The sequence below is a fragment of the Mustela putorius genome, unplaced genomic scaffold (assembly GCF_011764305.1).
Source record: "Mustela putorius furo isolate JIRA1106 unplaced genomic scaffold, ASM1176430v1.1 tig00537338_pilon_pilon_pilon, whole genome shotgun sequence".
In the NCBI taxonomy this organism is placed as follows: Eukaryota; Metazoa; Chordata; class Mammalia; order Carnivora; family Mustelidae; genus Mustela; species Mustela putorius.
Genome location: NW_025422460.1, coordinates 1,658,351 through 1,673,965, shown reverse-complemented (window position 1 = coordinate 1,673,965; position 15,615 = coordinate 1,658,351).

Sequence of the window (15,615 nt, the reverse complement as noted above, 5' to 3'; positions counted from 1 at the left end):
GTTTCTGAAGCCTTGTGAAGGGGAGAATCCCGAGCAGCTTGTGGACAGCTAATTTGATCAGAGGTTGTGATTTCTTCTTCTCGCCTCTGTGTCGAGGGCAGATAAAATGGAAGGAGGGCGGAGATGCTTAATTAACCCTGTAATTCTTGCATGGACTATTTAGCATATAGATAAGGGCGGCTTTCCACGCCTGTCTCTGAGCTGTCTCCTGTCTATGTGTGGAGCACTGGGCCAGCCCCAAGTTACCCAGCCCCCATCCTTCCCAGGTTCTGCCTGAAAGAGGTCCAGGACAGTGGGCTGGGAGAGGGGGATTGCGAGACTCTTATGGACGTAGGAATTTTTTTTTAAATTCATTTGAGAGAAATACAGAGACAGAGAGAGCACAAGCGGGGGGGAAGCAGAGAGAGAGGGAGAAGCAGACTCCCCGCATGCTGGGAGCCCGACATGGGGCTCGATCCCAGGACCTGGAGATCATGACCTGAGCTAAAGGCAGATGCTCAACCATCTAAGCCACCCAGATGCCCCCGGACACAATCCCTCAGTTGCTGCTAGAGGACAATATTACCAGGGCTTCTTGGACTTCTGATTATTTTGGCGTTGTTCTGACATTTGGGACACTCTGGGGGTCCACTTCCACATACCCTGGGGTCTCTGCCCCTGACCAGATGTGCTGAGCATGGAGCCCAGTTGTGGCAGCTGCCCAGGAGGAGTGGTTGGACTCAGTCATCTGCCATGTTTTTCTTGGAGGTGCCTCGGTTACTTCTCCCCTCCCTTGTCCAGTTACTGGGTTCAGGGCATCTCAGAAGTCCTCTTGGAATTTCATCCTGTCCCATCTACCCCACCAGGGAGGCCGTGGACATGGCAGGGCATAGCTGGTCACATGGTGGGGGTTGAGGGTTCCCTCAACAGTCTGGAAAAGGTGCTGTGTGGCTCAGTGTGTTGGGGAGGGGGTGGCAGGGAAGAGGTGGAACCATGGGTGACCCCCTCTGGCACCCCAGACTTCCTGTGTCCGAGCCTGAGGGTCTGCCCCTGAAGCTCTCCTGTTCTCCCCCATCTCTCTCTCCACCCTGTAGCTCCTGGAAGTCTTCCTGCTCTAGCATGTGGGCCTGTGATTTTGAAGAATAAAAGCATTTGTTTAATAAAGTCCAGATTTGAGTTTGATCAGGGCTGAGCATGTGTCCTGATGCCCACAGGTTCTATGTGGGTTCCTGATGACCCAGACACATAGAGGGAGGGGGTACACAGGACAAAATGTCCAGGACAGGGATGTTGACCTTGCCCTATCCCAATGGTCCCTATCTGTGAAATGAGGATGATGATACCCACTTCATAGATGCTATTTCTGGTCTCATAAGAACACTGAGGGTGGGGCCATATCCCCATTTTACAGACAAGACTGTTAGGGTTCAGTGTTACCATGTCTAGCTCAAGAGGCCAGAGATAGGAACTGAGCGTAGGGTCCTACATGCACTTGTAGGACTCTGAGCTCCTCTTCTCCCCAGCAGAAGAGGACAGAGGACCCTCACATAGGGCCTGTCCGGGTGTGCATGTGTGTACACAGGTGTATACACATGTGTGTGCCTGTATGTATGTGCAGTCCTGTAGGGCTGCTGTGTTGGAGGTGTGTGTCTGCCTTGCGAACACACAAGCCTGAGGAAAGCCCTGTTCATTTTATCACTTAACTTGGTGGGACAGGTGTGGGCAGAGCTTGCAAGTAGCTGTAAATAGTTTAAGAGGAATTTTTTACTGAGATAATTGTAAATTCACATGAAGTTGTAGGAAACTAATGTTATCCTACCCTTACTGTGTTTCCTTCAATGGCAACACTTCACAAAACTACAGCGTATATCACAAAGTACATGCTGACATTGACACAACCCTCTCATCTTATTTACATTTACCAGTTTTACTTGCTTTTGCTTGTGCGCGCGTGCGTGTGTGAGTCTAATGGTTTGAGGTGTGAGGCTGATCAGGGGAGGACGTGACCGTGACAGGCAGTAACATATGACAGGCTTAACTGGGTGATGCTGGGACAGGGCTGCATGTGGGGAACCCCTCCCAGCCCAGATCTATTTAGAGACTGTGAGGTCCGGCGGGGGGAGGGGTAGTCCCTACTCAGAAGAAGAGGGGGCAGAAGAGCAGGCTCATATGTCTAGGTGATGTTACTCAACAGCACACCAGGTGTCTCTGGGTCACAGAGCTGGGAAGGGTAGCAACAGCTTTGGGCTTTTTATCTTATCAGTAGGCAACAGCTATTGGGAGAGTTTCCATGGGGGTATGCAAAGCAGGCGGTCTCTAAATGGCTAAAACCTTGCTTGTTCAGGCTATTTTTAAAAATAACTGGATATGTGAAAATTGGAATTTGGTGCCTGTGGGCTTTTGACCTAATGGGTCCCAGGCAGTGGTAAAGAAATAAACAACCGAGGGACAGTACATACCTGCTATCTTCGGCTCGTGTGTGTGCGCGCGCTTGCGCGCGCGTGACCACCCGTGTGTTCATCTACGTGGGTAGGCTCACATACCCACCACCACAGTAAAGTACTGAGCAGTGTTAATACCCCAAAGTTCCCTCTTGTGGGCATTTTATAGCCCATTGCTAGCTTCTACCTACCCCCCAACCTCTCCTACCCTGGCAACTGCGAGTTTGTCCTCCATTTCTTAAGTATTGTTACTTCAAAAATTTTTATGAAAGAAATAATATAATCTCCTTGACGTTGCCTTTTTTTCCCCTCAGCATAATTCCCTGGAGATTCCTCCAGGCTCTTTGTATTGAGTTTGTTCCTTATAACTGGTTAGCATCCTACGGTATGGAGGCATCACTCCATACGATTCACCTGTTGGAGGACCTTTGGGCTGGTTCCGGCTTGGGCTATTACGAATAAAGAAGCTGTGAACATTTGTGTATATTGTATATATTTTTGTGTGAACACAAGTCTTCATTTCTCTAGTGTTCAGAGTCCCATGGCAATTGCATATTTCCTTTGCAAAGAAACTGACAAACTGCTTTCCTGAGAAGCTGTACCATTTGATATGCTCAAAATGTGAGCCATCTGGTTTCTCCACATGCTCCCCCAGTATTTGGTGGTGTCACTATTTTCTACCTATTCTCATAGGTAGAATGGTATCTCTTGTGGTTTCAATTTGCCTTTCTCTAGTGGATGATAATCGATGGTAGGTTATCTTTCCGTGGGTTTATTTCCCTTCCGTGTATCCTATTGAGTGAAATGTGTTCTCATGTCTTTTGTTCATCTTAATACTGGATTTATTTTCTTAATGTTGGGTTTGATCATTCATTATATATTCTAGATACTAGTCCTTTGTAGCTTCTCATTTCATCTTCTTTATGTAGGTATTCACAGAACCAAAGTTTTAAATTTTAACAAGGTCTAATTTATTAAATTTTCCTTTTGATAATGCTTTTGGTGTCAAGTTTTTGGATGATGATAATGATGATGATGATGATGATGATGATGTGTGTGTGTGTGTGTGTAGGATGTGAGGTTTAGGTCAAGGTTTGTTTCTTTGTTTTTTGAAAAACCAATCAGGGTTTTGTAATTTTGTCTAAAATTACTTGGGCATATTTGTGTGGTTCTATTCTGTGTTCTCTATTCTGTTCCATTGATCTGTGTATTCATTCCTCTCCCAATATCACATTGATTACTGTAGCCTTAATATTAGGTAGTGAGATTCTTCCCACTAAATTTTTCTTATTTCAAGATTTTTTATTATCTTAGTTTCTGTATCTTTCCATATAAATTTTAGGATAAGTTTCTCCATGTCTACAAAGTACCTTGCTGGCATAACAATAAATCTATCAGTCAATTTGAGGGAGAATTGACATCTCACTATTTTGAGTCTTCCAATCCATGGAATATCCAAGAAGTGGAATAGCTTTCCATTTATTTAAGTCTTCCTTGATTGCTTTAATCAGCATTTTGTAATTTTCAGCATATAGATCCTATACATGTTTTGTTAAATGTATGTCTATTTCACTTTCTTTGGAGCAATTATAAATCGTATTGTGTTTTAAATTTTGCTTTCTATATTTTATTTCAGAAATGTGATTGATTTCTGTCAATCTTATATACTCTGACTTTGCTGAACTCATTTATTAGTCATAGGAGGGTTTGTTTATTTATTTATTTAGGTAAATTCCTTGAGATTTTTTTATGTAGTTAATTATGTCATCTTCTGTTTTTTTTTTTTCCTTCTTAATGCCCTTCATTTTCCTTTTCTTGCCTTATTTTAGGGACTAGAGTTTCATGGGAGAAATATTCAGGATTTTTTTTTGCCATTAAGTGCAAATAGTAATAGTTATAGCTTTTTTGTGGAGGAGATGTTTTTAAAAAGCTGAGGTAATTCCTCTCTATGCCTAGTTTTCTGAGATTTTTTATTTTTAAATTGTGAATGGTATTGGAATTTGTTAAATGCTTTTTCTGCATAACTGATATGATATGTGGTTTTTCTTTAGCTTGTTGATATTGTGGATTTTACAGACTGATTTTCAAATGTTGAGTATGTCTTGATTCTTAGAATAAATTGCACTTGATCACAGTGTATAATTCTTGTGGTATGTTGTTGGATTTCTTTTAAATTTCACTGATGGTTTTGTATCTAAGTCTATGAGAGGGATGTAGTTTTGTCTAAGTCTATGAGAAGATGTAGTTTTGTCTCTGGTTTTGGTATGAGAGCATCCCCTCCTTTTCCGTTTTATGGATGAGATTGGGTAAAGTTGATGTTAATTTTTCTTTCAGATGTTTGATGCAAATTTCAGTGAAATCATCTGGTTCTGGACATTTCTTTCTTGGAAGCTTTCAAATTATGACTTCAACTTAATTGATGGTTATAGGGCTAGTCAGATGTCTATTTCATCTTGATTGAGTTTTGGTACTTTATAATTTTCAATGAATTGGTTCATTTCTTCTAAGTTGTCAAATTTATGAGTATAAAGTATAAATGTATTCCCTTATCTTTTTAATGACTGTAGAATCTGGAGTGATATTGGTGATTTGTGTCTTCTATATTTTTATTTTTGTTAGTCTTGCTAGAGACTTATCAATTTCATTGATATTTTTAAAGAATCAATTTATTGTTTCATTGATTTTTCTGTGTTTTTTCTATCTTCATTTTCATTTACTTCTCTTTTTATTGTTGCATTCCTTGTGCTTGTTTTCCACATATTTTGCTCTATTGGTCTGTTTCTTGATGTAGGAACTTAGGGTGATTTGAAATTATTAATCAGGTTCTTAATTTCTAATGTAAATATCAATAATAAATACAAATATAAGTTGTGCTATAAATTTCCCTCTCAGCCCTGCATTAGCTGCATCACACAAATTTTGTGTTTCCCTTTTCATTGTGTTCCATGTATTTTTAAATTGGCTTTACAAAATAAAATAAATTGGCTTTGAGGCTTCCTTTTTGACTAGTATATTATTTAAAAGTGTGCTGTTTAATTTCCATGTGTCTAAAGAATTTCTCGTTGTGTTTTTATCAATTTCTGGTTTCATTCCATTATGGTCTAAGAGCTCAGTCTGTGTGACTTCAATTCTTCTAAACTTGTTGAGACTTAAAACATTTTTTTAAATTTGAGTACAGTTGATGCACAATATTATTTTAGTTTCAGTTGTCAAGAGTGTATTTTTAAGTTTAAAAATTCCAGTTAGTAAACATATAGTATAGTAGTAGTTTCAGGTGTACATTTTAGTGATTCTATACTTCTATGCAAGTTTCTATACTTTTATGTAAGATTCTATGTGCTCATCACAAGTACACACCTTAATCCCCATCACTTATTTACCTCATCCCCAATGTACACTCCCCCCCACCTCATAGCCATCAGTTTGTTCAAAAACGGTATTCTAGACCAGAATATGGTCTGTCTTAGTGAATGTTCTGTGGCCACTTATAGAATTATGGGGTGGAATGTTCTACATATTTTGGAGTGGAATGGTCTACATATTTTTTTTTAAGATTTTATTTATTTGTCAGAGAAAGTAAGTGAGAGAGAGAGAGAGCGAGCGAGCGAGAGCACACACACAAGCAGAGGGAGTCGCAGGCAGAGGGAGAAGCAGGCTTCCTGCTGAGCAAGGAGCCTGATGTGGAACTCCATCCCAGGACCCTGAGATCATGACCTGAGCTGAAGGCAGATGCTTAACCAACTTGAGCCACCCAGGCATCCCTCTACATATGTTAATTAGAACTCATTGTGTGGTTGTGTTGGTTGCAATCCTTCTAATATCTTTGCTGATTTTCTCCTTAGTGGTTCTGTAAGTTGCTGAGAGTATTGAAGTCCCAACTATAATTTTAGTTTTATGTTTTTCTTTTCAGCTCTATCAGTTTTTGTGTCATGTGTTTTGAGGCTCGGTTGTTTGGTGCATACGCATTTAGGATTATTATGGCTTCCTGGTAGTTTGGTCCTTTTATCATTATGTGATATCATTCTTTGTCTTTAGAAATTCCTCTTCTCTGAAGCCTATTTATTGATATTAATATAGCCACTCCTGCTTTAAAAATTTTTGTATGACCTTGGACAATAAATTCCCTTCTTAGCTTTGGGTCTCAGTTTCCTCATCTGTAAAATGGAAATAGAGGTTTGGGGGTCAAACAAGACTGCCTTGAAGACCTAGTGGTGAGGTCCTATGACTTAGACCTGCACACACATTCTTGTGTAGGTGATGCTGTGTGGTGCCTCTGTGTGAAGGATTCTTTCCTTGGTGAGTGCAAGCCCAGGGAGAAGGCATAAGGACCAGGACAGTGGAGCAGTGCAGGAGGGGGCCTTGGTAAGGTATCTTACTGAGCTGGACTTGATTGAGAGTCCGGGGCTCCTAAGAAGCTGACCCTTGGGGTGTAGGAAGGGGGGCAGGGAAAGAACTTGCCCACTGGTTCCATATGCCATTGGATAAAGGTTTGTCCTTGGGGTACTAACACTTGGCTTCTTCATGCACGTGTGTGTAGATGTGGTGGCCTCTCTGGGGATGTCAGTAGAGATGTTCAGGGGGAAGGGGTGGCAGGGACAAGGGCAGGGGGCAGGCAACTCATTCCATTTGTGTGAAGTTGGTCAGAGACCACGAGAAGCAGGAACGGAGACAGGAGGCCGAGAGGACCTGAAATGGCAGCCTCAGTCATATCTCTTCTCACTGTCAGTGGTACTCATGGACCTGGCTGTACATTGTGCCATGTATGGATGGCTTGATCATTCTCAGACCACTTCTTCAACATTCAGGTGCATATGACCCTTTGTTTTTCTGAATGTGACTATTGGGAGCCACTGGCTCCCAGCTCTGGGACAGTGGCGGCATGGCCTCCCACCTTAATGTGATGCAGGGGGAACTCTGCAGCGTGCCATGACGTCCTCTGCCCCTTGCTGGCCCGTGAACCTCATGCCCTCACAGTTGCAGGGGCTCCATCACTTTGTCATGTTGGAAGGCTCTGCCAGCGGCACCTTGTCAAGGTCCCTTGCATCTGCTCCAAACTGACTACAGCTCTGATGTGCCTGACCCCACCTGCATGACAGTTGCTTTATGAAGATGTGCTCAGTAAATGACCTTGTGTACTATGGTGCTCCATTGGAAAGATCACTGTGAATGCATAGCTCTTGGTAGGTTTCAGAGACATTCCTGTGGGTCCCTAGCCTGTGGGATGATAGCAGAGATGAAAACCAGTGCAGGCAGATGACAGAGCTGTTGGGAAAATCCCAGAGTCAGAGGGAAGGCATTTGCCTGATAACTGCTCCAGTCTGTAGGAAGTCAAGAAAAACCTTTTTTTTTTTTTTTGGCTTGTTTTTTCCTTTTTTCTTCTGGCAAGTGGCAGTGATTCAGACTATGTTTCCAATTAGGACATATGGTAGAATTAACGAATCTCTTCGACCGTACATTGCAGGACATATTTAGTATGGAGAGGATGTGAAGTTTTCCTTGGTGATAATAGTGCCAGCAGCTGTCATCTTCCAAGCACCTACTTGGTGTCAGATTGTGGCATGCGTTGTCTCATTTTATCTTCATGACAACCCTGAGGGTAGGGTCATTACCTGATATCACCTGGTCTGGGTGGGGGTTTTGGAAATTCCTTTGTACGTGTTGCAGGAGTGGGGGCTGGTTCCTCCTCTCAGTTGCTCCAAACTCAGGCCTGTGTGAGCAGTGGGTGCTACCAAGGAGGATTGTGGAGGGATGAGGAGGGAGGTGGACAATGATCCAGGGAGTAGGTGCCCCAGGCAGTGGGATGGGGTAGGGCCCCTGGGACAGAGAAGGGGCAGGCCACTGGCATCAGCCTGGTAGCCTAGGTAGACCTATGATCTGGACCCTTGGTGGGACTTGAGGAGATTTATCCTTCTGGGGGCAGAACTTCTGTCTTAGGCTGTCCAGGTTTTTGGAGTCACAGGGCTCCTCTGGAAGTGGAGTTTGAAGAACCTGGCCTGCATTTTCTCCCATGATCCCATTCCCAGGCTCGCACAGAGCATCCACTGGACTGGAAGCTCTGCAGGGATCTGGGGAGAGAAAAGTAGAAGCCAGGGAGTGGGTGCATGCAACCCAGGTGTCTGAGCTGAGTGTCCCTGGGCTGCTCCCCATGTGGCCTTGGATGTGGCCTCCTTCTCTCCAGACCCCTATTCTTCAGCAGGAAAGGACAGGTGTGAGGTAGATGATTTCTAAGAGCTGTCCCTTTATGATAGGGAGGTCACCACTTCAGGCACTGGGGATGGGACAGGCTCCCTGAGGCGAAAGGAGGCTGTTGGGGCCCATGTAGACCCAGCTCTCAGGTGGTGTCACACGAGTTCCAAGGTTTTCCAGTTTTTTCAAGAAAAGCGAGAATTTAGATTTTATGTGGTAACTCCTGGGTTTTAAAAACCAGTCATGACTAAAAAACAACATCAACAGTGAAAGCTAAACAAGTCCCCTTTGTTAGCTGGATGTCCCCTGGGAGCCACTGGGCACCTCTGGGCTGGGGCTTGGAGTCTATGAGTTATGAAACCAAATCTCTCTCTCTCTCTCTTTTTTTAAAGATTTTATTTATTTATTTGACAGACAGAGATCACAACTAGGCAGAGAGGCAGGCAGAGAGAGAGGAAGGGAAGCAGGCTCCCTGCTGAGCAGAGAGCCCGATGAGGGGCTTGATCCCAGGACCCTGAGATCATGACCTGAGCCGAAGACAGAGGCTTTAACCCACTGAGCCTCCCAGGTGCCCCTGAAACCGAATCTCTACAAGGAGGAAGAAGGTATAGGTGTCCGAATCAGGATTGTCCCCTTTCGTGCATGCCCTATGTCTCCTTCCTTCTCTGCGGCTTCCAGGCACCTGGCACAGGCCCGGGGCCTGGCAAACTGTTAGTGATTTCTGAGGAGGTAATTTCTTTCATACATCCTCCATGACTTTCCATCAGGGGTCCAGAGCTTTGTGCTTCAGTGTCATGGGTTTAAGTACTTGTGAGAGTCTGTGAGAGTGGTTGTGTGTGTGTATGTGTGTGTGATATGTATAGTGTGTTTGTATGTATGAATGGGTGTGATTGGTGTGTATATATGAGTGTGATTGTGTGCCTATATGAAAATGTATATGAGTGTGACTGTGAATGAGTTATATGTGATTATGAGTGTGCATATGAGGGAGCTTATGGGTAGGAGCAGGTGTGAGTGTGGGTGAGTGTGGTGCCATTTTCCTTCAGAGTCTGGGGTTGCTTTGCAAGCTGAGCACTTCTGCTCCAGAATCCTGCTGGTTGCTGACAAGAACACAATTATTTCATTATGCCCATTCCCTTGGCTCCTGCCCAAGAGATTTTCCCCGCAACAAAAGGGACTAAGCACTTTCACCACCTCTGGTGTCAAGCATGGGCCTGGATCCCAGTACCTCTGCCTACATTATAGCCCCTGGAGCCCGGCTGGAGAGGCCATGTGGTGTGGCCCTGACACCATGATGGGAGGGACGGGGGACTAGACATGTGAGTGGGGACATCGTGGACCAGCCATCCTGCCAGCTGAGCACCATGGAGCAGCCCTAGTCAATGTCATGCAGAGCAGAACAATCACCCAGCCAAGTCCTACCTCAATTCCCAAACCACAAAATAGTGAGATGTTATAAAATGGTATTGTGTGAAGCCACTAAATCTTGGGTTGGTTTGTAAAACAGCAACAGATAAGGAGACTAATCAATTCCTTTAATATTTCCCAAATGGTAATGTGTCATATTTGGTAAAAGATTTCTTTCACGCTGCTTCAGTTTAGGAAGAACTATGTCAGCAAACTGTGACAATTAAAAAAAAGGAGAAGAAGAAGACGAAGAAGCCCAAATCCCAGTGAGACCCAGGCTAGCTCATTCATTTGGATTCAGTTCTAATGATGATTACTTATTTCCCCCTGTTAGCAGCATCACTGGTAACTAAAGTTAGCCTTGGCTCAAAAATCAGTGTGTTATTTTAGAGCCCAAAGTAGGCAGAGAAGTGTCTGATGATTGACGACAGGCCTGCAGGAGCTCTGGCTGGCTCAGGGCCTGACTCCCTTCTCTCAGGCTACCTCCTGGGTGGCAGCCGCGGGCAGCCAGCCCACTGCCCTGGTGGCCCACAGCCTGGCCAGAGGCACAGAAACCTTCTGCAAGTTTCCCTCCTCAGGCCAGGCCTTCCCTGATGCAGCGAGGCAATGCAAGTCCACCCCTGTGTGCTGTTGTGAGCTGAACTGAGTTTTCCCCCATTCGTGTGTTGAAGTCCAAACCCCCAGTTCCTCAGCATGGGTCCTTATGTGCACATCTAATGTGCCTGGAGTCCTCATGAGAAGAGGAGGTTAAGACACAGATACACAGAGAGAAGATGATGTGAAGACCCTGGGAGAGGATGGGCATCTACAAGCTGAGGGGACAGGCATGGGACTCATCCTTTTTGCACCGCCCTCAGACAGAACCTGCCCAGTGGACATCTTGGTTTTAGACTTTGTTTTGCCAGCCACTGACTTGCACTGGTCTGTGTTCCTGGACATGGTGTTTGGTTACCCATTCATTCCTCACCCATGCATGCTCTCAAGGCAGTTCCGAACTTGACCCTATTCCTTCCTGCTATGATGCTCACAGGACCACACTCCACTCATCCCAGTGACCCTTGATGTCACTTGTGGGTGTGGGCTCTATATGGTTTCATTAACATGAGGTGGGGAGTTCCACAGTTGGGACAAGCAGGAGTGACACTCCAGCTGGGTCCTTGGTCCTTCCCCTTCTATGTCTTACGGCCAAGAAATCCCCAGGGTGGGACAACCCAGTAATTTTAGATCAAAGCTCTGCTAGCCACTGTTCTTGGCCCACCCCCATGTTGGCTCTGACAGAGCACATTGGGACATTCTTCATTTGTTCCAGCCAGGCTCCTCATGCACCATTGTCCTGCACATGAAGGTTGAAGCCAAGGCTGAGGCAGGAGAGGGGGTGCCCCAGGAGGGACAACCTCAGAGGTGGTATGGAGTGAAGCAAGGCACGCCTTGTAAGGATGTAGCTGTGGGCAGTGGTTGTCAGAGGGCTGAGGCTACAGGAAGGACAGGGTGGGGGAAGGAATGCACAGTTGTGGGCTGGGAGCCTGGCAGGGCTGAAATGTCCACCGAATCAGAGGAACCAGTGGTAAGCCATGGTGGGAGAGGAGGGCAGGCCCAGGGCTCAGGGGAGAGAACCCTGCTGCCAGCCAGGTGGTGCCCTGCTTTCTGGAGCAACATTCATACGTGATGGTTGCACACCAGCTTTGTGGAAGAAGGGTGAGTTTTGGGGAGGCACCTTGGGATGAAGTGAAGCAGGGTGGAGGAGAAGTGGGGCTGCCATGCACCCAGGAACACTGGCTGGAGTGGGCTTCAGAGATGTTCCATGGTTAGCTGAGATGGGCTGACCCTGCCTCAATCAGCCACTGGACATGGGGTGCCTGGGAGGGCAGGACCTTGGGCCAGGCTGCTCTCTGCAGCTGGGGTCTACCTGCAGGGGCTGGTAGCTCCCCAGCCTAGTAAACTTTTGGGGTTTCCTGCCTCTGCCCCTGCTCCTGTAGCCTTCTCTGCTGTGCCCTTCATCTTCCATCTCCCAGTATGTAGGGGTCCTCAGGGATGTTTGTGGGGTGCCTGCTCCCATTGCCTTCCCCCTCTACTCTGGCCTGGCTCTCTCCAGTGGTATGATAGGCAGAGGCCTCTGGTGCCTGCCCAGCTCTGTGGGACCAGCTCTCTGCTGATGCCGTGTGCTTGGTGTCATCACAGGTGCTCTGGGCTCAGCTGGGCCTGGCCCTGCTCCTCTAGGAGCACAGTCTCTCCTGCATCACTGTAAGTAGTATACTTCTTGCTGCGGTCACTGTTCAGGTGTGTGTTCCCAACCCTGGGTGCCCACACCCTTGAGGCCTAAGTCCTCTGCCTGTCACACCTGGTGACTGATTTCTTTCCCTTACCCATCCTGAGGACATCCATGGCCCCAGGTCCTAGGGTCAGGGCTGCTCCTCTCCCTCAACCTGAGCCAAGTGAGCAGAGGAGGGTACTTGAACAAGAACTGCCCAGCCACCTAGGCACCAGAGAAAGCCACTGAGGGCTTGAGCTGGGCCAGTCAGGTCTGGAAGTGGACACTGAACTGGGAAAGCCAACAGAGCCTGTGGTGAGACAGGGACTGGGAAGCAGTTGCTGTGGTCCGGAGAAGGGGAGAGCAAGCAGAGCACAGAGAGAGACCCAGTGGCTGGGGAGTGCCTGCTCCAGGGAACCCCACCCCCCAGGGCCTGCCTATGCTTTTAGGAAGGGCATCCCACACCTTTCCCTAAGGCAGGCTTGATTTTCTCCAAACCAGTAACCAACTCATCCTCGGTTAGGGCTCCAGCACATTTGATATGTGGACGCCCTGGGCCAGCCCTCTGTGAAAGGTATGAAGAGAGCAGGGGTGAGGGGCACTAGGGAGAGCTCAGGATGGGGAGATGCCACTGTGAGCACCTGTCCCTCTTCAGGCTGGAGGTGAGAGCAGGTCCAGGAGGAGCTGGGGGGCCCACAGAGGGGAGATTTTTGGACCTCTCTTGAGATGGTGCTGGCTGTGTGTGGCAGGACTTAAAGCAAGGAGAGCAGATGAGAATGTGCCCTGGGCATGCTTGGACACTCAGACCACGATTCATGCCCAGAAAGAGGCCCTACAGCTTTATTTATGTGGCCTGAAACTGGCAACTTCTGAAGGTCCGCATTAGGGGAATGGTCATTTAAATTATGGAGCGATTTGAATGAATGCCACATGGCCATTACAGAGTTTACTAAACATATGAATTAACACCATAAAGCACTTGCAATGTGACCTCGAGTGCAAACACCAGGCTATAGAATCATATCCCATTCTTGTAATTTTGCTTTGTGAACAAATAGAAGCTAAGCATAGAGAAAAGCCTGGAAGGAAATATTTGACAATATTTCTAGTGACAGTGATAGTAGTCAACAGGGTTTCAGAGTTTTAAATTTTTTGGTATTTTACATATTTTCTATTAAGACAGAAGTTATTTAAAAAATTAAAGAGAGTGCAAAATGTTATTACTATGTTGGTATCAGGTTGGTATGAATGAATTCATGCTTCCCATCCTACAAATGTCCTGATCATGTCAAGGCAGAGCCTGTGCTGGGCTCAGAGGCCAAAGGGGGACACTGATGGGACCCAGAATCCACCGTGCACTGGGGCAGCTGATGGAAGACAAGGCCTTCCAGCTGTGGTGAAGGGGAGCAGGGGTGGGGCAGGAGGTACAGAGAAAGCCTCTTAGAGGATGAGGCACCAGAAGGACCCGACCTGAGGGCAAACCAAAAGTTTCATCATCTTCCTTGGTTGGAGTCCCTTGTGGGCCCTCCCACACATGCCATTCTCCTGGATCCCTGAAGGAAAGGCAGTCAGTTGCTGACTGCTGTGAATTCTCTTTTCTCCTGAGGCAGGTTAGCTGGGTCTAGTCCTCACTGGGCAATTTGCCAGCTAGGGTGAAGACAAAACTCTTATGGGCCTCTATTGTCTCCCCTGTGTACCTGGAGTAGTCACCTAGCTGCTGCTAAAGACCGCAGCCTGGAGCCCTCATGTAGCGGCTTCCAAGGACAGGCTAGGTCATGCCAAGCTAGTGGCAACTTAGCACATCTCATCCTAGGAACTGGTGCTGGGTGGTCGTGGGAGACACGGGATGATGCTCCTGTCGGGGCTGCAAGGTCGGGGAGGGCCTGGGATAGGGACTCGAGTCCAAGCGTCTGAGAGAAGGGGCTGGGGACTGCTCATGCCTGACACCTATTTCACTGAATGAGAGAAGTGTGAATGAATAAATAGTGTCTGGTCTTCGGCACACCACATTGGTTTTTGCCTACGTGCATGCTGAAAGATGCAATGAATATGGCGCTAGGATGGTTATTGCAACTGCCCCTAGCCATCTCTCTGCACCTGTGAATTCCCATGGTCCTGTCAAGAAGGACCTCCTCAGGCAGCGCTGGGATATCTGGTCCCGGCTTGTGAAGAGGGAGCTACAGGAGCAGCAGTAATTGCCAAGGTTTAATTCTGGCCTCATCAGTCCCTCTCACCTTTCCCATCCCCACACCACAGCCTTTCTGGGATCCCCAGGGTTCCCAGGTGCCTGCCAGCATGGACTTCCCCTTCTTGCTCCTCTGAGAAGCTGCCTATGTGTAGGACCCTCACAAGGGTGCTCAGATGCATGAGAGGGCCCAAGCTGCATTCCCAGAGTCCTCACACTTCCTCCCAGGGGAGTCTGGGTAGCTGAGTCTCTCTTCCTCCCTGTCCAGGGCTTGGAGCTGATGCCAATCAAGGATCAGGTGGTACTGGTCTGCTCCCCCTCGTCCCTCATGGCAAGGCAGCCCCTCCTCAGCCCCAGCCTGGTAGATTTAGATGTGGGTGGAGGTCAGTGGGCTGTTCCTCATATGCCTGGCATTCCACCTTCCAACACAGGGCAGGGGAAACTTCCCGGCTCCCCTGCAGGTGGAGGCCCAGTGCCTGGTTCTGGCTTATTTATGAGCAGAATTGATGAGTATAACACCCAGACAGGGCATTTCATTTCTGATGTCAGCCCTTCAGAGTTCTTCTCCTCTTACAGTGACCAGCAAAATTCTGGATGGTAACCCTAAGACTCCACCTGGGTCTCGAGGTGAGGGAAGCCTTTCTGTGGGGTTCACAGTGTGAACAAGGCTACAGCTCTCTGACTTGTGAGTAACTCAGCCATCCCACGGCAGGAAACACCTCGACTGAAACAGGTCCTGTAGAAACTGCATCTTGCTCAGAAAGGAGGTGCTCCTTCCACTGAGGGGCCCCTAGTGACTCATCTAGTTCAACCCCTTCATTTTATAGAGGGGGAAACTGAGGCTGGAGTTGGAAGGACAATGTCTCAGGTCACACCCTGTTGGTGGTACAGCTGGAACTGGGTATCAGCCTCTTGTGTTGCCTGCCCCCGCCTTTTTTTTTTTTTTTTTGCTGAATCATGTGGCCTCCAGAGTGGATTTGTGGAATGCTTCCAAAGCAGAACAGATAAATGAATGGCCTGACTTTGGGGTGAGGGAGAGTTAATCAAGTAAAAACAACTCTCACTGAACACTCATTATTAAAGTAAGCCTGAGGCCAAGAGGCTGTGTGCAGGTGTTGTCACACAGGCTGAGGGCTTCCTGGCGGGGGAGGGATAGCCAGGTGAGGCCA